General features: G+C 40.3%; 1 long non-coding RNA gene across 1 annotated transcript; it reads right to left on the reverse strand.

Moving 5' to 3' along the window:
- Positions 1-7,607: 7,607 nt before the first annotated feature.
- On the reverse strand, positions 7,608-21,337 carry LOC109501629. Its single transcript, XR_002159836.3, has 3 exons — positions 20,867-21,337; positions 11,631-11,741; positions 7,608-8,544 (listed from the first exon to the last, which is right to left on the reverse strand). It is a non-coding gene; the product is annotated as an uncharacterized LOC109501629 (long non-coding RNA).
- Between the last annotated feature and the right edge of the window lie 3,856 nt (positions 21,338-25,193).

Here is a 25,193-nt window from a genome sequence, read left to right on the forward strand (position 1 = left end):
TTTGTTTTTGTTTTTTTTTTGGTGGAGTCTTTAGGGTTTTCTATATAGAATATCATGCCAACTTCAAATACAGTTTTACTTCTTCCTTTCTGATTCGGAGGCCTTTTATTTCTTTTTCTTGCTTAATTGCTCTGGCTAGGACTTCCAGTACTATGCTGAATAAAAGTGGCAAGAGGGACATCTTTGTCTTGTTCCTGATCTTAGAGGAAAAGGTTTCAGCTTTTCACCATTGAGCATAATGTTAGCTGTGGGCTTGTCATAGATAGTCTTTATTATGTTGAAGTTTATTGCCTCTATACCCACTTGGTTATGAGTTTTTATCATGAATAAAACTTTTATTTGAATTTTGTCAAATGCCTTTTCTGGATCTATTGAGATGATCGTATGATTTTTATCCTTCATTATGTTACTGTGGTATATCACATCAATTGATTAACAGATGTTGAACCATTCTTGCCTCCCACTTGATCATGATTATGTGATCCTTTTAATGTGTGAATTTGGTTTGCTAATATTTTGTTGAGGATATTCGTATCTATATTCATAAGGAGTATTGACCTATAATTTTCTTTTCTTGTAGTGCCTTTATTGTTTTTGGTATCAAGGTAATGCTGGCCTCATAAAATGAGTTTAGAAGTGTTCCCTTGTCTTCTGTTTTTTGGAAGAGTTTGTGAAAGATTGGTGTGAATTCTTTGGTAGAATTCACCAGTGAACTTATCCGGTCTTGGACTTTTTTTTTTCAAACTTTTATTTTTGTTTATTTATTTTGAGAGAGAGCGAGAGCACAAGCAGGGGAGGGGCGGGGGGTGGGGTGGGAGAGAATCCCAAACAGGCTCTGTGCTGTCAGTGCGGGACTTGATCTCATGAACCGTGAGATCATGACCTGAGCCAAACCAAGAGTTAGACGCTTAATCGACTGAGCCACCCAGGTGACCCTGGCCTTTGACTTTTGTTTGTTGTAAGGTTTTTTTTTTCTTTCCCCTTAACGTTTATTTATTTTTGAGACAGAGAGAGACAGAGCATGGATGGGGGAGGGTCAGAGAGACAGGGAGACACAGAATCTGAAACAGGCTCCAGGCTCTGAACTGTCAGCACAGAGCCTGACACGGGGCTCGAACGCCGAAGTCGGAGCTTAACTGACTGAGCCACCAGGTGCCCCTGTTTGTTGCGAGGTTTTTGATTACTGATTCAATCTTCCTTCTAGCAATTGGTCTGTTTAGGTTTTCTGTTTCTTTATGATTTAGTCTTGGAAATTTATATATATATATATATATATATATATATATATATATTTAGTAATCCATCCATTTCTTTTTTTTTTTTTCAACGTTTATTTATTTTTGGGACAGAGAGAGACAGATCATGAACGGGGGAGGGGCAGAGAGAGAGGGAGACATAGAATCGGAAACAGGCTCCAGGCTCCGAGCCATCAGCCCAGAGCCTGACACGGGGCTCGAACTCACGGACCGCGAGATCGTGACCTGGCTGAAGTCGGACGCTTAACCGACTGCGCCACCCAGGCGCCCCAGTAATCCATCCATTTCTTATAGGTTGTCCAATTTGTTAGCATATAACTGTTCATAGTAGTCTCTTACGAGCGTTTGTTATTTAGGATATAGAATTGGTAGAGGAAGTGAGAGAAAGGGAAGAATCTAGGATGGCAACCCAGGGTTTTGGCTTGGAGTCTGGGTGAAGCAGATTGTGAGGGAAGGGTAAAGGACGTAGTGGAGTCTGTGGGACTTGCAGGTGGGTGTCAAGCAGGCATGTGGATACATGAGTTTGGGTTTAGGATCACAAGACTGAATGAAAGTAACCCAGAGAGTACTTGGAAGAGTGTGTGATTGAGAGAGCGAAGGACTCTGGTGAGCAGTGGGGTGCTGGGAAGGGGGAGAAGAGAAGCTAGGCAAGAGGTGGAAGGGAAACTAGCAGGGGGACAAGGCATAGAGGACAGGGAAGGGGACAGCAAAGTATGGGCTAGAGTCTCCTCTAACAGCATCAGAAACCTAGGCTGCCTGGATTTTTTTTTTTTTTTAACGACTCTTGTGTTTTCTTGCTGAGTGTTTATTTATTCAATGCTCTTCTTAGTGTTTAGTGAAGTTTTTTCTTGCAAGAGCTAAATCCCTAGAGTCTCGTTCCGTAAACAGAGGCTGGCTGCGGTTGTAGTGGAAATGGGCCCCCGCTGCCAGGCTCTCGCTTCCAACCTGGCTCACGACTGTGATCTCACTGCCTTGGTTAATGCACCGCTCTGATGGCTTTTTCTCATCACAATCGTTTGTTGTCCCTTTCTTCATCCCCTCCTCCTTGGGCTCCCCATTGCCTGCATAATAATTTGCTAGCCTGGCATTCAGGGCCCTAAAATCCGATCCCAACTCCTCTTTCAGCTTTATTTGTCAGAACTTGCCTACATTTCCACTAAGCCAGACTCAGATACATTGAAACACATTTCCCGTCCCTCTGTATTGCCACCAGAATTCTTTCCGTCCTTTAGGGTCAAGACTGAACTGTCCTTCATTCAACTTTCCCTAATTCTTCAAGGCCAGACAAATTGCCTTACTTTTCTGAACTTCTATAGCCGCTAATATATTCTCTGTTCTTTTGCAGTGATTTTGAATCAGTTTTATTTCTCTAGGCCTGTTAAGGTAGAAAGGTCTTATTTTCCTTGTTTTCTCCCAAGAGCGCCATAAAATGTCCTGTATATATACAGATGCTGCATGAATATTGAGGAATAGTTGCGTATACAAAAACCCTTAGGAAGTGGCTTAAGTGGGGGTATTATGGTCTGAATATGTGTACCTCGAAGTTCATATGTCAAAATCTTAATGCTTGATGTAATAGTAAGTTGAGTCTTTGGGAGGTGCTTAAGCCATGAGAATGGAGCCCTCATGAACCAGATTAGTACCTTATGAAAGGGGCTCCAGAAAGATCCCTAGCCCCTTCCACCATGTGGGGGCACCATGGAAAGTGCTGGCTGTGAATCAGGAAGAGGGCCCTTGCCCTACCATGCTGGTGCCTTGTTCTTATACTTCCCAGCTTCCAGAACGGTGAGCAATAAGTTTCTATTGTTGATGAGCTTCTCAGTCTATGGTATTTTGTTATAGCAGCCCAACATACTAAGACATGGGGCAGCAGCAAAATGAGTATGTTTTTTCCAAGCTAGACGTAAAGGATTGGAGAGACGCGGGGAGGAGCAGTCCTCTGATGCAGTTTGGGTGCCTGCAGAAAAGAACAAAGAGGTATATCTGGGGACTATCAGAGGATGAGAACCAGGATTGGACCAGCCTGGGGGTCAAACCTAAAGCAACATTGTGCTAAGAGCTTGATGATGTATATGTCATGCCAAGTATGTGTAAGGACTAGTCTTCATGGAATTTGCCTGACTTGAGTACAGTTTGTGTTCCTCATCTTCATAAGCTACAGCAGTTGAAAGTCTTAGGTGCTGTAAATTCAGGGTCCACTGTGGAGCAAGACGATAGGCACTTTTCACTCATTATTGCTGATCCTCAAAAATAACCCTTCAAGATAGGTATTATTATTATCCATCTTTTACAGGTGTGGAATATGAAGTTCATTGAGCTTAAATGTCTCATTCAGGGCCACAAAGGTACTAAGTGGTAGAAATAGTATTTAAATTGGCTTCTCACCCTTGCAGGTCCCTCGGTTGAGGGAGGGTTGGTGGGGGTTGGGAATGAAGAGTGGGTTGAGACCTGGGATGCCATGAGGAGCTGTGATGAGGTGAACAGACACAGAACCAGGTTTTGTGGGGCTGAAGTGTTTACAATTTGGGGGGGGGGCCTTTAAGAGAAAAGCATGCAAAATTATGTACAAAGTTGCCCGTTTAGATACTTATTTAGGGTGACAAAACGAATTGCAATGAACTATCGATGCTTTGGAGATTCAGATACTTTCTTCTGATATATTTTTAGGCAATTTTCCGGAATTTCACACAGAAATCCTTCCCGATTGCCACCTGGCTTCACCTCCCACCAAGATCCCTCTACAACTCCCAGGAACTCCCAGAGCCCTGAAAGTGATGGGTCCTGCAGCTGCAGCTTTGTTAGTCGCCCCGTGAATCACCTTTGGAGGTGACTACAGCGTGGGTTGAGGGATGGGGTGGAGATCAGAGTTGAGATAGAAGGATCAAAAGAAGGATATGGATTCTACACACTACCTGATGAAAAAAATGAAGGGAGTAGAGACAGAGTGTGGGGAGACATGATGTTTTATTTTTCAGGTCTTATTGAAAAAATGCCCCACATCAAAACCACCATGTTAAAATGTGGTGTCCCCCTTTCCACCATGGTGGACTGTAGCTGATGAGTAGGTGTTGTGCTTGAAAAGCCCTCGACATCTTGTCTCCAGAGTCAAGGACATGGTTTAAGGAAAGGGATACCTGGCAATTCTGAGTTTTGAAAATGAAACAGTCTATCAGCAACAGTTTTACTCTTTGAATTTTCTTTATTGCAACCACCCATCGAAGAAATGGTTGTGTGCTCGTGAGAAAGAGAGGCAGGGGAGAGGGAGAGAGAGGGAGAAAGAAGGAGCTTGGAATGGAAGAAACCCATGCTTCACTATCTGAATAATTTTTATTTTTCTATGACTTTTTAGATTGGCTGCTAAATCTTGTCTTAAACTAAATATGAAAAAATCATTGATATTGATGAGGGCAATTATTCCTAATACCGTTTTACATTTGGTTATTTCTCTAAAGGCCAAGGATGCTATGAGGAAATATCTAGGGCAGATTTCCTTAACAAAGGAGACAGTTGAAGGTGGTCTAGGCCAAGAAAGCCAGACCTTTCCCTGTGTAGTGCACCCTCCCTCCGTGGTTGTCTGTAAGTTTAATAATAGGCAGACTGGTATTCTCTCAAAGACCTGTGAGCTAGCTGGTGTTGAAGGTCTGGAACAAAGGATGAATCTCTTAGAAGGGAGAGGGGTGGATGATAGTCCCCACGATACAACCTAGTGAATGGAGTTGATTGATGACAATAGGAAAACAGAAGACGTGTGTGAGTAGATATAATAAGCCTTGGGTATAGCTGCCTTGCAATTCCCAGAAATTTAGTAACAAATTTTCCATAAGTTTTAATAAATTTTTCAAATATATATATTTATATATAAATGTTTTACTCTAATATTATTAGAGAAGGGTTATTACTTATCAGTCTTTAACAGTTTAGAGTGACTTATTTTATTAGATCCCTTCCAGATGGTAACTGTGGAACTTAATTTTTTTAAAAGAGGAGGAAAGGTAGAGAGATGGAGGTAGAGTCTGGCCTGAGGAGCAGGAGAAGTGGGGTGCTGTTGGGGCCCAAGTATGTTGAGTCTTTAAGTGGGGGTACTGGGTGGCACTTTACTAATGAGTAACTGAAGGAAGACCGAGGAAGCTGTTGAGGACAAATACAGCCTCACACACTTTTTGCGGAGGGACACCTTGCATAGGGGCTGTGCTCAGAATGGAGCAAGTAGCAGAAATGCAGGTGGAAAGGTGTGGTGGGTAGAATAGTGGCCCCCTGATCCCTGGCATCCTGTGAATATGTTAAAGTATATAGTAAAAAAGACTTTGCAGAGGGAATTAAGATTATGAACTTTAAAATAGGGAGATCGTCCTGGATTATCCAGATGGGCCTAATGTGACCACATCATGATCACATGAGCCTTTAAAAGTGGAAGAGAGTGGGGCGCCTGGGTGGCGCAGTCGGTTAAGGGTCCGACTTCAGCCAGGTCACGATCTCGCGGTCCGTGAGTTCGAGCCCCGCGTCGGGCTCTGGGCTGATGGCTCAGAGCCTGGAGCCTGTCTCCGATTCTGTGTCTTCCTCTCTCTCTGCCCCTCCCCCGTTCATGCTCTGTCTCTCTCTGTCCCAAAAATAAATAAATGTTGAAAAAAAATTAAAAAAAAAAAATAAAAGTGGAAGAGAAAGGCAGGAAAATGAGTCAGAGAGATGTGGCTGAAGAAGAGACAGGGGAGACTTGAAGCTTGAGAAGGCCTCAAACTTGGCTTTGAAGACAGAAGGAGGCGGCCATGAGCCAAGGAAAGTGGGCAGCCTCTAGAGTGAGGAACAGCACTCAGATGACAGCCAGCAAGGAAATGAGGACCTTACTGCTACAACTGCAAGAAACTGAATTCTTCCAACAGCCTGAATGAACAAGGAAACGAGTTGCCCCTAGAGCCTCCAGAAAGGAATGAAGCCCTGTCTTGATTTTAGCCTGGTGAGACCGTGTCAGCCTTCTGATCTACAGAGCTAGAAGATCATAGATTCGTTTTAAGTCACTAAGTTGATGGTAATTTGTTACTGCAGCATTGGGAAACGAATACAACAGGTAGGGCGCTACTTAATTTCTTATGTCAGTGGTCCTTCATTTTTTGAACAGTCATACAACTCGCCCTTTGAGAACCTGATGAAGGCTACAGATCTATCTAAAAGAATTCAAATACACATGCAACTGAATACAATTTCGAGCAGTTCATGAAGGCACCAAAGCACATCTTGTGGGCCCAGGTTCAGAACCTTTGCAGGTGGTAATGTTCAGAGGAGATGAGCAGGGTAAAAGGAGGCTTCCTAGTGAGAGCTTGGTCATCTCCCACCAAGGCTGTCACGGTAGCCAGGAAAGCACTTGGCTGGGTTGCACTGAACTAATTCAGTTGTAATGATACGAATTTCCTAGACAGCGAAGCTGATCTAGCTGTGATCACCCCAGCCCGATCTTTTACTGACTCCTTGGGATGAGGCCACACTGTTGAGTATGACAGTCAGTCTTGACCAGACAGCGGCTGGTATCTAGTGATCTGAGGATCACTCCAAAAATTAAAATGCACAAGTCACTAAGAGCGGGTATTGATTTTACTCCCTAGAGACTATGCACAGGAAAAAGCTCCCATATTCCTTAGTAAATTAAATTTACTACAAGTTAGTGATAATCTTGTCTTAGAGATGATTAATGTTATGTAGGCATCTCGTTTGTTTAGAGCAATCTTGTTCAATGGGAATATAATGTGAGCCATTTAGGAAATTCCAATAACTGCATCAAAAAAGGTAAAAGGAAAAGGTAAAATTAATTTTAATGATATATTTTATGTAATCTAATATATCAAAAATATTATTTTAACATGTAATCGATATAAAAATGTCAATGACATTTTTTTTTGTCAAATTAAGTCACAGAAATCTAGAGTGGAGATTATACTTAGAGCACATTCTTAATTCAGACTAGCCACATTTCAAGTTCTTAGTGGCCACACATGACTAGTGGTGACCATATTAGTACAGTTTTAGAGAATAAGGAAGCATTGAAATAGAATTTTTGAGGCATAAATATTAATTACACATATATACACATATATGAAAAAAGCCTCCAAGGCTGTTATGTACAGGAATGATTGTCACTCACTACTCCCTTTGATCATATATACAGTGACACCATTGGCAATAATGTGTGAAGGAAAAAAAAGAATACCTAAAGATTATTTTTTCAGTAGGTTTTTTTAAATCTTTTTTTTTTTTTTCAACGTTTATTTATTTTTGGGACAGAGAGATACAGAGCATGAACGGGGGAGGGGCAGAGAGAGAGGGAGACACAGAATCGGAACCAGGCTCCAGGCTCTGAGCCCAGAGCCTGATGCGGGGCTCGAACTCACGGACCGCGAGATCGTGACCTGGCTGAAGTCGGACGCTTAACCGACTGCGCCACCCAGGCGCCCCTAAAATCATTTATTTTTAAAAGTGAGGAAGCACAGATTAGAAGGTGGATAGAAAACAAGGAATAAAGATATTTGTGGCTTTCCTTACATGGGGTTTTTATGTATTAGTTATTATTTACTGAGCTACTAATGTGTCAGACACTGACACCATCATTATTAATCCTACAACTCTACAAAGTAGATGTTATTTCCCCCATTTACAGATGAGGAAACTAAGGCCTAGAAGTCTCATGATAATGTGTTCGAGGTCATAAAGCTCATTCATACAGAGCCAAGAGTCAAACCTACCCTTTCATAGTCCAAAGCCCGTGCTGTTTCTAATATGCCATGCAGCCTCTGTCAGGCTGGGGAAGGAGAGGACTACGAAGGACTTGTTGAAGTACTCGTGGATGATCAGTGAAGTGGCCACGGGAAGGAGGGGTGAAGGGTAAGAGAGAATGAGCAAAGGAAAGAGTAGACATGTAGTATAAGTGGGGAAATGTGGTTGGATGAAATGTTAGCGTTAGTAGGGTGGTTTTTTCCACTCTCCATGGGTTGATGGCTTGGAGGCCCAACCTTGACAGCCAGCCAGGCAAGTGGGCTTGAGGAGGTGGAAGAGGAACACATTGGTGAGTTGCTTGATTCCTTTAAAGGGAAGCTGTGCTATAGGGCTGGTTACACAATCTTGGCCCATGTGCTCTTTCCCGCCTGGGATTCTGACGATGGTAAGAACAAAGTGAGGGTTAAAGGCATGTGCCCTCTATTCACACGACATCTTTGAGCCTCTGGTATCTGCTGTCTTCTCCTTGCATACATCTCTTCGTGATGTTTAGTTTCACACCCAGAGGTTTAGCTTTTCCTTGTTTGTGCTAAAGTTAACAAAGGCAGAAAATTTTTTTCTTGTGGGATGAAAATATGTGAATGAAATGAAGATACACTCTGGGGGGAAGATAAACACAACACCAGTCTTTAAGACAATGATAATGACAGAGATGCATGGATATAAATTTGGTTATCCCCAGGGCATAATATTTCTGCTGCAGCCTCCTCCTGGGTGACAGACCAGCTACAGGTTTTAGGGATGCACAGTGCTTTTTTCAAGTTCCCAAACACATTGTTCCAAAGCATTGCTGCCAAAAAAGGGAGGAGGACAGCAAAGTCCAAATAGAAAATCCACATAATGAAAACCATAAACGTGAAGGGTGCTTATAGTTCTATGGACTTCCACCTAAAATTCTTTTGGGAAAAGCACCAATTTCAGGAAATATAGATAGGCATGAATGATGGTTATGACTGTATTTTTTTTTTTAAATGAGTATTACCAGTGGTTTAAAAAAGCTGTGAACTCTCTTGGTTAGGTTGTGGAAAAACAGGAATTCTCATCTATTGCTGGAATGATTGCCAAATGATATAATCCCTACAGGAGAGAATTTGGCAATATCTGTGAATTTACCCTTTTACCAAATTCTGCAGGAATTTATCCTGAAGAAATATCTCCAAATAGTACCAAACTACACATGTGGATTATACAGGGCAATGTATTTGTAACTGAAAAGTGTTGGAGATTATCTAAATCTGTATACATAGGAGACTGAATACACAATAAAGTCATGTACACATAATAAAGTACTAGGCAGCTTTTATGGAGTGATTTTCAGGATTTACTGATCAGTGAGAAAAGTAAAGAGCAAAAGAGAATATATATCATACGCTACTTTCTGGGTAAGAAATAAGGGGAAATAATATACATATATCTGTTCATTTTTACTAAAATATACATTGGAAGAACAAACCGGAAACTAATGACATTTGCCTACAGGAGAGAATGACACTTCTCTGGATAAGCATTTGCGTATAGCTTTGACTTTTGGAACCATGTAAATATCTAACATATTTATAAAATAAAGTAAAATCAACAAGTTTGGGGAGAAATCCTAAAACTGAATACAAACAGAAATAAAGGAACTGAACTGTACATCAAATGGATAATCATATAGAATAAAAAAGAACTGGGGCGCCTGGGTGGCTCAGTTGGTTAAACGTCCAACTTTGGCTCAGGTCATGATCTCATTTGTGGATTCGAGCCCTGCATCGGGCTCTGTGCTGACAGCTCAGAGCCTGGAGTCTGCTTCGGATTCTGTGTCTCCCTCTCTCTCTGCCCGTCCCCTGCTCACACTCTGTCTCTCTCTCAAAAATAATAAATAAACATTAAAAAAAATAACAGCTGAAAGACAACCCAATTGATACATGGGTGAAGGATTTTAACAGATTATTTATTTCTCTAAGAAGATATACAAATGGCAAATAAGCACATGAAAAGATGCTCTACATCATTAGTATTAGGGAAATGCAAATCAAACCCACAATGAGATATCACCTCACTCCCACTAAGATGGCTATTATAAAAAAGATGGACAGTAACAAGTGGTGGCAAGAATGTGGAGAAATTGGAAGTCACATTGCTGGGGGTGGATGTAAAATGGTGCAGCTGCTTTGAAAAACAGTTTGACAGCTCTTCAAAATGTTAAACATGGATGGGGCACCTGAGTGGCTCAGTCAGTTAACCGTTGGACTTCAGCTCAGGTCACGATCTCGCAGTTCATGGGTTTGAGCCCTGTGTGGGGCTCTGTGCTGACAGTTCAGAGCCTGGAGCCTGCTTCGGATTCTGTGTCTCCCCCTCTCTCTCTCCTCCTCCCCCACCCACACTGTGTGTATCTCTCTCTCAAAAACAAATAAACATGAAAAAATTTTTTTAAAAAAGTTAAACATGGAGATACTATATGACCCAGCTACCACTCAAGAGAAATGAAAATGTAAGTCTACCCTACACAATAACCGGTACACAAATGTTCATAGCAGCATTATTCACAATAGCAACATCAGCAACTGATGAATGGATAAATAATATGTGTTACACCCATATAATGGAATATATTTGGCAATAGAAAGCAATGAAGTACTGCTACATATACAACATGAATGAGTCTTGAAAACATTTTGTAAATAAAAAAAGCCAGACACAAAGACCACGTATCATAACATTCCATTTATATGAAATATTCAGAATAGGCAAGTCTATAGAGACAGAGAGTAGATTAGTGGTTGCCTAAGGCTAGGGAGGATTGGGGGATTGATAAGGGGTGACTAGGCATAAAGGGTGTCTTGGGGTTATGAAAATGTTCCAAACTTGTGGTGATGTTGTATAACTTTGTGAATATACTAAAAATCATTAAATTGTACACTGTCAATGCATGAACTGAGTGCACAGTATGCTATAATTTATTTTTAAAAAGAGATTATAATTGCTTATGTATCTAAAAACATGGAAGGATAAATAATAAAAATAAATGGTTATTTACATAGTGAGGGAAGGATAAGACAGGAAGGATGGGGTAGAAGCTAGATTTTTCTCTGACCTTGTTTTATAGACTTGACTTTAGAACCACGTAAATATTTTATATGAGTTGTAAAACAAAGCTACATTAAAAATGCAATCTCTAAAAACTAAAATCAAGATTAAACAAATTAACCTAACTGTATTGAGTTGGTGGCATAACCACACATGTGGACCCTCTCTAAGTGACTTTAAAACACAGTAATATACTACACATCCTTATTGAAATATACCCTAATGCCAAAAAGACTTACAGAAAGGCTCCCATACCCCCAAAACAACAACAAAACCCCAAACTGCTTTCAGTTAATCATATTGTGGTTGGAGTGCCAAGACTGTATTCTGAGAGTTGTTTTTACATGGTGGGATAAAGCAAATGAGTAATTATGTGGATTTTAGGCATGGGGAAAAGGAGATACAGATGTGAGACTGATGAAGGTAGTTCTGATTTTGAATTGGACATATGTGTTATATCTTTAGAACACCACATTTCTTAGCTCCACCCACTAGAAAGGTCTAGAAACCATAAACCAACCACCCAGTAGCAATAAACACCCTTACCAGATTGTGGCCTCTAAAATACCATTTCCCATTGAAAAGAACCAGTGTTCCTTGGAGAAGTGGCTGATTCCAGGTCTGCTGCAGGAAATGTTGACGATGAGTCTGGAACAACTTGTCATTTAGAAAGCAAGGAAGTTAGCAAAGACTTAGAGCATTGTGTCAAAGACCAGGGGCACCTGGGTGGCTCAGTTGGTTAAGTGTCGATTCTCGATTTCTGCTCAGGTCATGATCTCCTGATGTATGTACACACCACTCACCTATAAAATATTCTTGCCAAAGACATTGGACCTGAATCTGATTGTGCTCCTAGATTTAAGTATCAATTCACAGGAAATAGAGGGAACAAAGAAATATGTGTGTGTGTGTGTGTGTGTGTGTGTGTATGTGTTTAATGTTTATTTTTGAGAGAGAGAGAGACAGGGTACCAGCAGGGGAGGGGCAGAGAGAGAGGGGGACACAGAATCTGAAGCAGACTCCAGGCTCTGAGCTGTCAGCACAGGGACTTGACGTTGGGTTCGAACTCAAGAACCGTGAGATCATGACCTGAGCTGAAGTCGGAAGCTTAACGACTGAGCCACCCAGGCACTCCCAAAGAAATGTGTTTAATAATATCTTGGGGATGTGATCAGCAAATCCAAGACTATGGGAAATTCTACTGCAGTATTGTCCTCGGACCCAGGCAAGGGGCCCCTGCTCTGACCCTCCTCTAGCTGTACCCCTCTAGATGGTGAGAAGTCCATGGACTTCCCAGGGGACACACTCCACCCAGAGTTGATGCCTCCCTTTCCAGACCATATTCTGGCTACTCTTTCTCTCTCTCTCAAAAATAAACAAACATAAAAAAATGAACATGATGCTTTGTAACAAGGTCCTTTCACTCAAAAGTACATTTAGACTCTTATTTATAAAACTTTAAGTTGGTCTCAATTTTTAACCAATGTTGTAATAAACATTCTTGCACATGTATCTTTTCTGGTTTGATTACCACCTTTGGATATATTCTTAGAAGTATCATTGCTGATTCAAAGGTATGCATATTTAACATTTTGATACAGGTTGCCAAACTGTAATTCAGAAGGGCTGACCCTCTTTATACTCTGACAGAGCCCTATCTCCTATCTCTGCTAATAGCACCTTTTGTAAACTTGGCTAACCCAATGAAAACATGTTATCTCATTGTTGGGATTATTTATATTTCTTAACTAGCAAGAATAAAAATATTTTCCTATGCTTATTTGGTGTGTGTGTTTGTGTGTGTGTGTGATTTGCTTGTTCATGTTCTGTACCAGGTGTGGTTAGGGTGTTAAACCTTTTTATTGACATGTAAGAGATCTTTGTATATTAATAACATACGCTTGTGTCATGTATTTTGCAAATATTTTCTCTTGGGTTGTTGTTTCAACTTTAACTATAAATGTGCGTGTAGGTGTGTGTGTGTGTGTGTGTGTGTGTGTGTGTGTGTGTGTGTAGGGGGGTGGGGGGCAGGGTTTTTACCATGCAATAATTTTTAATTTTGTGTAGTTTAACCTAAAGTTTAATAGTATTGGGCTTTGGAGTCACGTTTAAGAAGCCCTTTCTGACCACAAGACTATCTACAGTTTTTGTTTTTTTAAAACCTCATGCATCTTGGGCATCCTCTTTTGTCAATATACATCTACCTCATTCTTTTTTACAGTTGCATAGTAATGAATTATATGAATTTTTTTCAGTCTTCCCCCCCATTATTTTCCCAAGAAGCCTGTTTATACATTTTTTCTTAATCATTCCCTCCATGAAATTTCAATACCACACATATACTATATATCTACATATGTCAGGCATATTTGTGCTTTATGCATAAAAAATAGGTTTTTTTGTCCCCCACCTCTTGCCAAGAACCAATTTTCATCTCCTTGGTTGTGATATTGCCCCTCTGAGATTGCATGATATAGATACTCCATAACTTAATTATTCCACATGTGGGTAATATTTTTGATATTCCAGTGCTCTATTATCCATACTTACGTATATATATACATTTTGTTTCTACCGGATAAATTTCTAGAATTGAAAGGTTGTGTCAAAAGGTATTAATATTTAAAAATTTAGCAGATAATGCTAAAGATTGTGCCAGTAATATGCCAACCAATATATATTGAGAATCTGGCTTCAATTTTCACATTTAAGTCATAAATCTATTTGGAATTTATTCTGGAATGATGAATAAGGTAAAGATCTAGTTATTTTTCCCCCCCAAATCTAGCTCATTGTCCTTAAATATTAAATACTTTATCAAATTAACCTTTACTTGATTTACCATATATTAAACATGGCAAATACTCCTATTATACTCAGCCTTTGGATTCTGTTACATGGCTGTTTGCTTATACTCTATTACCACGCTATGTTTATTATTATTGCTTTATGTTTCAGTATCTGATTATATCCCCCTATTTTTTTGGTATTTTAGTGTTTTTTCTCTCAGTGAACTTTGGAGTAATTCTGCCTAGGCAGAACAACAACAGGCAAACAACAACAACAAAAAGCTCTTGAAATACTATTGGGATTAAGGTTGGGATTCTACTAAATTTATTAATTTAGTGAGAGCTGTGGAGTATTATTACAAAGTACATTATAGAGTAACAAATTTAAAATAAGGCATAGAGGAAACAGAAATAATGTTGACTTAATGAAATATACCTGTATTAGGATGTTTTCAGTAGTAAATGACAAAAGTCCAGATAAAACCCAAGTTTAAGCATAAAAGAGAGTTTATTGGGGGCGCCTGGGTGGCTCAATCAGTTAAGCGTCAGACTTCGGCTCAGGTCATGATCTCACGGTCCGTGAGTTTGAGCCCTGCGTCGGGCTCTGTGCTGACAGCTCAGAGCCTGGAGCCTGTTTCAGATTCTGTGTTTCCCTCTCTCTCTGCCCCTCCCCTGTTCCTGCTCTGTCTCTCTCTGTCTCAAAAATAAAAACATTAAAAAAAAAATTAAAAAAAAAGAGAGTTTATTGGCTCATTTAACTGAAAAGTCCAGTGGCAAAATAGTCTTTGGGCATGTTTGGATTCTTGGGCTCAAATAATGTCATCAGGATTTGGTTTCTATCTTCCAGGTTGGCTTTTTAAGCTTCAGTTTTAAATAAGCTTCCATGTAGTGGCAAAGGTGGCCTGTCTACTCTATGCTTATGTGGTCTTTAGCACCTGCAATATCAGAGGAAGAGAGTCTTTTTCCTTATAGGGTTAGTGAAAGTATCAGTGATGGTTGTCATTGGCCAGATCTGGATCAAGTATAGGAGGAGGGGCAGGGTGGGGAGTTGGGAATCAGTTCCACTTGAACTACACAAGCTACAGCTGGGGAGAAGTGGTTTCTTGAAGGGATGTGGAATAACAAAAAAAAAAAAAAAATGCAGGAATAATGTACTATAATACCTACTTACTTATAAAAAGAGGATTTTAAGGAAGCACTAAGAAATAGTACAAAGTTGAGGTACGATTGGGTGGCTCAGTTGGTTAAGCATCTGACTCTTGGTTTCCACTCAGGTCATGATCTCATGGTTCGTGAGTTCAAGCCCTGCGTCTATCTGGCTCATCACTGACATGCCAGAGACTGTTTGGGTCTCTCTCTCTCTCTCTCTCTCTCTCTCTCTCTGCTTCTCCCCCAACCCCCTCTCTCTAAATAAACTTTAAAAATTAAAAAAAGAGAAATGTTACAAAGTTAAAGTTTTAAGACTATTTTCAGCATATCAAAAGTTACTTTGGGGTTATAAGGGTAAAAAAGAAACCAAGTAACTACTTAGGAAAATATGTTGAGGGATTAAGGAAAATATTATCTCCGTTATTAATATTTGTTAGAATTATAATGCTGATTCTTGACAATGACTCTTCTCTCTTTTCTTGATCTCATTACTGTTTAGATCCTCCAAAGTCTTGGTTCGTGAATTTATCCTTTTTTTTTTTTTTTTTTTTTTTTTTTTTGCAACTCAGTCCTCTTCTTTTCTAGATTTTCCCCCTGTTAAGTAACTCCATTCCCTCCCTCCCTAAGCAAATCAAAAGCCTCTGAATTCTATGGTCTTTCATGCTCCTCTCCCTTCTCATCATTGGTCAACTATAAAGACACTGTTTAGTTGGAAGTCATTGATGATTTCCTTAATCACTACATCCAATGGCCTTTGATCCTCCTCCATGGCTTGCTGTTTCTATAGTATTTGACAAATACTGATTGACCTGTCTTGCTTGAAATGTGGATTTTTGGTTCCTATGTAACTCATTCTCCTGATGCCTCTCTTAGTTTTCTGATGACTTCTTCCGTGTTTACTCTGTTGGTTCTTCTTCCTTACCTTCTTTACATTTGGGTGATTCTCAAGGTTTTGGCTTCAAACTGTTTTTCTATTCACTATCTTGGCAGTCGCAAACACTACTTTCAGAAGAAAAATATGCACCTTCAATTTAGATGCTTCTGATTAGTTCTTTCCAACATCTGCATGATCCGATCTTAACTATCCATTATGAGAGCCCAGTGTAACTTCTAAAAATCTTTTTCTCTGAATCCCATGGTACCTTTTTTTTTTTAAATGGTACTACTTTCAAACTTAGATTAATTAATTAAATATAAGACTTGACTTGCTTTCTAGCCTATAAGCTTCTTTGAGAACATTTTCGAATTCAACCCTGTGTCTCAGGATGCTAGTGAAACACATGGTGCATTTATCAATCTGTTTGTTCAACATACATTAAGCACCTATTATATATTTTGCTAGGTGCTGGATAAGGGGTGAAAAAAACATATTTGGTTTCTGCCCTCACAGAATTTATAGTCTTAAGAAATAACAAATACATATTGTGCTACATTATTAATCAAACTTTGAGGGAATGAATCTTACATCTTTAACTCCTGTTTTATCCTCTCTCCCTTACATTTCCTGCACCCTTTGCCCACATGATCCCACAGATTTCTCAAACTCAACAGCTGAATTAGATTCATGTGCAGTGGACACCCATGACCAAGAAGTTTGTCCTGTGCTAAAAAAACTCAGAGTCAAGCACCTACTCTCTCCAAACCTTCTGATGATTTTAGCATTTATTAGTATTTAGTATTTAGTTACCACCTCCTCCTTCTTACCTAGGGGAAAAATTGGTATTATTCTCTTTGATTCTTTCCTCTTTCCTCATATTTAGTTCTTTTCATTCAAACACTTACCATTCTTGTTTAGGGCCTTTTATCTGTAGCAGAGGTTGAAAATTAGTGACTCATGGGACTGTATCTAGCCGGCCAGTTTTATTTGTCCTGTATAATATTCTTACAAATATGGTGTTCTTGTATCTCAGAAAAAATTTGAAAACCTGGCAACACGGAGTCTTCACTCATGCAAGAATTGCCTGGAGTTTTAGATGAGACATCTAAACTAACGCTAATCTCTACCATTCCTTAGTCTTCTTACATCAAATTCATTTACTCATTTATGAAATCCTCTTAATCCTTAGTTTAGGCATGTGAGTTTGCAATCTCTGGCCTATGTGATCACCGGATATTAGTGCTAGAAGAGGTATTAAGAGATCATCTTGTCTAACAGTCTCCTTCCTCCTCCTCTCTCTAAGAGATAAAGAATTGAGGCCCAAAGATCTTATATGACCTGACCAATGTTATACAGCGAATGTGTAACAGGATTCTATTATTTGCCATTAGACCCCTTCCTCACCTGGGTGGGGTGAGTCCCTAATTTAGACCTAGTGTCCCTTGAATTCCCCATCCAGAGCCCTCACATAGAATTTTCAGGTTCAAGGTCTCTGGGCTTAAAACTCTTGCTTTATCAGGCCCCGAGGCCTGAGTCCTTTATCAGGTAAACTACAGGTAAACTAATTCTCAAAAATTAAAATATCTGTCCCAACCTTCCTAGTCTTTTTCTTCTAGTGCTTACCTATATATCTCTCATTTTCCTGGGGTGTTTGTGTGTTATCCAAAACATACCCTAGGCATTCCAACCTTTTTGATTTGTTTAGTGCTGTCCTCTCACCTAGATTATCTTTCCCCAAACTCTGCCTGACATAGCTTTTCTACCTTTTAAAGTCTCTTTGAATGCTATCTCTCCCATACAGTGTAGTAGTTAAGGTGGTTTTCAAGGGACAGAATTGGCTTGAAATCCTGGCTCTTGTCTTCACCAGCCATGTGACCCTGGACAATTTATCTGATCTCTGTAAACCTGTTTCCTCTTTTGTAAAAGGGGAGTGCCATCCCCTTTTACAAAAGGTTAAACGTGATCCCACGGATTGAAAGCCTTTCTGTGTATTGCAGGAATCCCATCTCACTTTTTTGCTTCAAACATTGTCTTGATTTATAGTTCCTCATGTTAGTTATTCTGGTATTCATCATACTAACTATTCATCTTACTAGTTTTTCATTAAATATCATAAATACGCAATTATGTTATAGTTATTCTTTCACAATAAATGAGGGCAGAAACTTTGTCTTACATGTGTTTCTATTTCTCACTATACTTAATAAGAGCTTGTAATTACTGAGTTAATAAATAGGAATATAACCTTTCTGAGATGCTGCTAAATTCTATAAAAATAGAATAAACACAATAGTAATAGAGGAATCTCATATTATTCCCTTACCAGGACCTAGGGAAGAATTTTTCTCAGGTTTCTGTACCAAACTATACTTCTGTCTTTTAAAAAAATTTTTTTTAACGTTTATTAAAAAAATTTTTTTTTAACGTTTATTTATTTTTGAGACAGAGAGATAGGGCATGAACGGGGTGGGTCAGAGAGAGAGGGAGACACAGAATCTGAAACAGGCTCCAGGCTCTGAGCTGTCAGCACAGAGCCCAACGCGGGGCTCAAACCCACGAACTGTGAGATCGTGACCTGAGCTGAAGTTGGACGCTTAGCCGACCGAGCCACCCAGGCGCCCCTAACGTTTATTTATTTTTGAGACAGAGAGAGACACAGCATGAATGGGAGAAGGTAAGAGAGAGGGAGACACAGAATCTGAAACAGGCTCCAGGCTCTGAGCTGTCAGCACAGAGCTTGACGTGGGGCTCGAACTCACGGACCGCGACATCATGACCTAAGCCAAAGTGGGACGCTTAGCTGACTGAGCCACCCAGGCGCCCTTACTTCTCTTAAACAACTTAAAAAAAAATCTTACAGACCACGTGAAACTTAGAACTATGTTTTGCGTTAGTTGCTAGGGACCTCAGACTAATTTGTGGTAGCATGCCTCTACCAATTACATAGGACCTTTTGGCATGATTATTTTGGGGGTATTAACATACCCTTGCCTTTATTTTCTTTGTTTTCCAATAACCATTTACCTTTTCCTATCATTTTCTCCTATTATAGCATATATCTCTTTCTGAGCACACTCAATCTTTTCTGAGACTGGTGGGGGCATTGATAAATTATATGCATCTATAAGATACATTTAAAAAATAGTTCTCTCAGGTTGTTAGAGTATCAAATTTCTTTTGATCTTCTATTTCACAGAGAGCCATCATCTATTTCAAGGTCATCGGGAGAGCACTTCCCCAACTTCCTTCCTCACTTACAAAGTTAGTCACACCTTTAAAAGAGCAACGTTATGGGGTGCCTGGGTGTCTCAGTCAGTAAAGCGTCTGACTTCAGCTCGGGTCATGATCTCACAGTTCATGAGTTTGAGCCCCCACATTGGGCGCTGTGCTGACAGCTCAGAGCCTGGAGCTTGCTTCGGATCCTGTGTCTCCCTCTCTCTCTGCCCTTCCCCAGCTCCCACTCTGTCTCTCTCTCTCTCAAAAATAAACATTAGAAAAAATAAAAGAGCAACATTTTATATGTCCTGAAAAATATATATTTGTCATGTGGAATACAGATAAGCAGAAAGCAGAATAGCAAAAAACAGAAAAACCCACCATGTGGTAAGAACCTACGTATCGCTGCTTTCATAACCCACTTTTCTCTCTTAACAATGTACTTTACATATCTTTTCTTATCACTAAATAGTATTCTAAATAATTTTTAACAGTTCAAGGCATCCCACTGATTATGTATCAGGGTAGTCAATCAGACTGCAACTCTACATTCCCTTCCTATAAAACCTGAAGATGCTCTTTTTTTCTTTCAATGTTTATTCATTTTTGAGAGAGTGTGAGAGAGAGAGAGAGAGAGAGAGAGAGAGAGAGAGAGAGAGAGAGAAAGTGCCAGCAGGGGAGGGGCAGAGAGAGAGGGCGACACAGGATTCAAAGCAGGCTCCAGGCTCTGAGCTGTCAGCATAGAGCCAGATGTGGGGCTCAAACCCATGAACTGTGAGATCATGACCTGAGCCGAAGTTGGACGCTTAACTGACTGAGCCACCCAGGCGCCCCATAAAACCTGAAGATGCTTTTAAGGAAACTAATATAAGTGAACTTCTCTTATTTGCAACCATGTTATCCATGTCTAAGTAGTATGGGTATAATGCATTTCACCTATCTTTCATTGGTGGACAAGCTGAAATGAACTCCATCCAGCTTAGTATGTGTGCAGTTTTGATTACTTCCTTTTGAGAACTTCCTAGAAGTACACTTCCTTAGTCAAAGTATATATATGTTTTAAGGATACAGAGTCCTAAAATGCCTGGGGGGTGCCTATTTAACTGAGCCCTTGCCCAACACATGTATTATTTTCTTTTTAATCTTTGCCAATTTTTTTTCTGCATATTCTTTTTTTTTAAATGTTTATTCATTTTGGAGAGAGCGAGTGTGAGCAGGGGAGGGGCAGAGAGTGAGGGGGACAGAGGATCCGAAGCAGACTGGGAGCCTGATGTGGGCTCAAACTCAGCAACTGTGAGATCATGACCTGAGCCAAAGTTGGATGCTCAAGCAACTGAACCACCCAGGCTCCCCAATCTTTGCCAATGTAATAAGCATTTAATATTCTATTTATAATATTACTAATGTGACTGAGTATACATATTATTTGCCATATATATGTATTTTGATATATCTTCATTACTCTTGCCAACTTATAATAGATTTAAAATTATAAACATCCACAACCCCCTTTGACCTCTTCCTACCAGGTTCCATTTCTTAAGCTATTTCTGTACTTGATGTGTGGATCTTATCTCCTCCTATTTCTTTACAGAATCATTCAATCAGTTATTCTCTTTGTTGGCAGTATCTTTAACCTCTACTAGTTTTTTTTTTTTTCTCTTGTACTAATAAACACCACTACGTCTCCTCTTCTTAAAGAAAAATCCTAAATTTTTTCTTTTCCTTGCCATTCTTCTCTGGCTACTGACCTTTATCTTTTCCTTTACAGCCAAACTTCTTGAAAGAATTGTCTTCACGTGCTGCGTCTGCTTCATCTCTGTCTCTTCAATTCACTACAAAACAAGATTTACATTCAGGTCTTCAAAAGCCTTCTCTGTTGCTAAGATTTTAACAACGATTACATCCTATGCATATTTATGAAAAAGCAGGGTACAAGATGATTTTCCCCAAATAAACTCAACTGTGTAAAAAACATTTGGGCTGAAAAAACAGTGATAGGTAATACCTGACAAATTGAAGTCACTGCTAGGTAGTGGGGAGGACGGGTGGCTTTTTTCTTTTTACTCACCTGAAAACAATTTACTTTGATATTAGAACACATTGCAATGTAATATTGCTATTATCAACTTAAATTTTGTACAAGGAAGAAAAAAACTTAGAGAAGTGACACGAGCCACTGGGCCACACTTACTTTCTTCTCCAGGAGGGCGTGACCCAGAGCCCCCTCCTCCCCCCCCCCCCCCCCCGGGGGCAGGTGTCCCCGGCGCGGGCACGACTGGATGACCTCCTGAGAGGACAGTCTTGTCTTAGAAAGGCCCTCATGCCCCTCATGCTGATCCCAAATGACCTCTGAGCATCCCAGACTCTACTGCCTAACAGCTTCAAACCGCGGATAACCGCCAATCGCTTCCAGTTGCCCTGGCAACAGCCAGCAACCCTCGCCCCGCCTAACCCGGCGTCTGTAGGTCTTCCCAGAATGCTGCGCGTCTTCTCTCATTCTCTTCTGGTTCGGAGGGCTGACTCCTTCCGGAAGTAGATGCCTGTCAGTCTCCTGTGACTGCTGGCGAAGAGGCGTTTTTCTGCGGAGGGCTGGGGGGCTTGGAGGGCTGGGGGGCTGGGGGATGGGGTGGGGGGAATGTTTTGTTCTTTCCCAACATTCAAAATGACTGGAGAGCTAAGGAAAGGCTGTAAAGCCATCCCGTTTTTGTGGGCCCTAGATAAATGGATTAAACCTTATTAAAAAGCTGAGGGGCGCCTGGGTGGCGCAGTCGGTTAAGCGTCCGACTTCAGCCAGGTCACGATCTCGCGGTCCGTGGGTTCGAGCCCCGCGTCAGGCTCTGGGCTGATGGCTCAGAGCCTGGAGCCTGTTTCCGATTCTGTGTCTTCCTCTCTCTCTGCCCCTCCCCCGTTCATGCTCTGTCTCTCTCTGTCCCAAAAATAAATAAAAGTTGAAAAAAAAATTAAAAAAAAAAAAGCTGAAAGATGGAACACACTTTAAAATGATATGCAACTTCACGTGTTGCTGTGACATACTTAAACAACTTACAAGTAAAAAGCAACTATTTTTGCTTTAGAAAACGAAGAGAAGCCCCAAAACAAAACAAAACACCCACGTCTCAGCCACAGAGAAATAAACACTGGGGTAGCCTTCCAGACTCTTGCCACAGATACAGTAAATGAAATTTCAAAATGGGATCGCGTTTATGCTGTTTTGTAACTTAACTTTTCTGAATATGTTTAAAAGGACACTACAACAATATGGTTTCACGTATTCCATTGTATCTCTTGGACACTGAAACAGTTTCTGTCCTTTTTGCTCTTGTTTGGTGCTGCAATGGAGAAATGAAAATCCTTGTAGCTAACTCTTTGCTCATGTTCTCATTTCTTTGTGATAATTACTTTTCTCTTTCTAACTTAGTCCTTTGTGTTTGCACTTCCTTATCTTTCCCACAACACCTTCCCATTCCACTCTGTCTTTATACTCTAAAGGGATGAAGGTACACACACGGCATCCAAAGCCTACTCAGTTCTTTAAAGTTTACTTTTCTGATTGTAAAGGTAATACGTGCTTATTGTGGGACACTAGGAAAATTCAGAATATAATAAAAATATCCCAATATCTAGGCATCTACTGATCATGTTTTGGTGTAATTTTTTTTCTAGTTTTCCTTCTTTTTGCCTTCAGTGATGAATATTGAAAAAACTATTTGCTAATTTGGTAGGGGAAAGTTACAGCTTTTAATCTGCATTTTTTCCCTTATTCATGTAGCTGGATAGGATTTCCCATAGTATTTCACATGCTTACAGGCTATGGTCCATGTCAGGCCCCATCTTCTCTAGACTTTCCTTAGTATTGCAGACTCATTACAATAACTTGTAATGGCATAGTTTTCTATATGTTTATGTGGTAGCTCCCTAACTAGATTGAAAGTTGGTTGTGTGGTCCTGGATAAATTATTCAATACTGCTGAGCCCACTTTCTTTATCAGCAAAATAGTGATAATAACACTTATTTTGCAGGGTTGTAGTCAAGATTAGAAATAGTGAATTTAAGGTGAGCTCAATAAAGTGGCTTAAAAAACTATTATAGCTTTAGCAATCTGTATTTAGGAGGTGTTCATGTTTTCATATTTCAGATGAATGAATAATCCTAGCAACCCATCCAATTTGTGTGTTTTTCATTTCCGCCCTCTATTAGCCCATTCGTTTTGCCCTTTTATGCTATTTCTTCATGGTTTTCCTTGTAATTACAACATGTATCCTTGACTAAATAAATCTACAAATTAGTACTTTTACCACTTCCCAATCAATACAAAGCCAGTAGAACACTGTTTAACCCACGTGACTTTTGCTGTCATTTATTCTACATACATTTTTTTTTTTTATCTTTCTATGTTTTTTTTTTTTTTTGTTTTTACCTTTTGACCTCTTTCACCTGGTTCTCCCATTCTCTACTCCCACTTCTGGCAACTACCAAGCTGTTCTCTGTATCCTTGAACTTGTGGGCTTTTGTTTTTGTTTTTTTAGTTTGCATATCTGAGAGAAATCATGGTATTTGTCTCTCTGTGTCTGACTTATTTCCCTTAGCATAATGCCCTCGCAGTCCATCCATATTGTTGCAAATGGCAAGATTTCATTCTTTTCATTTTTTAACTGGACAATATTCCGTTGTGTATTTATACCGCTATTTCTTCATTCATTCTTCAACGGACACTTAGGTTGCTTCCATATTTTGGCTATTGTAAACCATGCTGCAGTGAACATGGGGCGCATATATCATTTCAAGTTAGTGTTCTTGTTTTCTTCGGCTAAATACTCAGAAGTGGAATTGTGGGATCATATATGTTGGTTCTATTTTTAATTTTTTGAGGGTTCTCCAGGCTGTTTTTCACAGCGGCTTCACCAATTTACATTCCCATTAACAGTGCACAAGGGTTCCCAATTTTCCACATATTCATCAACACTTGTTATTTCTTGTCTTTTAGATAATAGACATTCTGAGAGGTGTGAGGTGATATCTCATTGTGGTTTCGATTTGCACTCAATCTAGATATTTATGAAGCACTCATGACACATAAAGTACTCTTTATAATCCTCAAGGTCTCTTGAACACGAATAATTTCAATGTGTTTCTCACATAAACCATATGCTCCTCTTCAACCTCATCAATTCTCTTATTATTGCCTTCTCAGTCTCTGCCATTATGTTTGGTCCATCATACTAGGTGCTGAAGAAATATGTAAGTTGAACTGGGTAATTTAGTGGAAAAAGAGAAACACAAATTAGTTAAAACCCGACAAATTGTGATGAAAATGATAACAGATGCAAAGTACTTGGTACGCTGGGAGACCAGGAGAGAATAATTTTGATTAAGATATCTGGGAATACCTTGAAGAGTGGGTAGATTTGATCACGACCTGGATCATAAGGACTGAGGAAAAGGGCTTAATAGATGGAAGTGAGTTAAGGCTTGGAGATGGAAGGAAACTGGTTGTGTTATGTTATCAGAAAGTTATTTGGGGTGGCAAGAGAGTGGGGTGGATGAATGGGCCCAAGTGAGACAGAAAAAAAGTAGTTGTGTCCCACATTTTGAGGATTTTGAGATGACCAGTCATTATAATTGCAGCTTTTAAACGTTTCTGAGAAGTACTGCTTTCAATATGGCTTGGGATGTCAGGAGACAGGTGGGCCAGACTGCAATTGGTCTGCTGGTTGGAAAAGGCAAGGGACTGGGACGGTGCCTGAGACCTTCGGAGCTTGAAGGGACTTAGTGGCTAGTACCGAGGAAGGCGTGTCCACAAGGAGGCGGGCTGCATAACCAGGCTTACGAGAACGGGCCAACCAAGCCTAGGGGGAGCAGCGAAGCCCACAGCAGTGTCCGAGACGCCTGCAAGGGCACTTGCCAGGCCCGAGTCTTTCGGCCTGTAGGCGATCCAGAGCCCCGCACCCTCTCGGCCCCTTCTCCTCCCTGGGCATCTAGCCCCGCCCCTTCCCGCCTCTTCCCGCCCCTCCTCGTCCCTCCCGCGCCTCTGGCCCCGCCCCTCGCCTGGTCTCTAGCCCCGCCCCTCCTCGCGC

This window comes from Felis catus, chromosome B4 (genome assembly GCF_018350175.1).
Source record: "Felis catus isolate Fca126 chromosome B4, F.catus_Fca126_mat1.0, whole genome shotgun sequence".
Lineage (NCBI taxonomy): Eukaryota > Metazoa > Chordata > Mammalia > Carnivora > Felidae > Felis > Felis catus.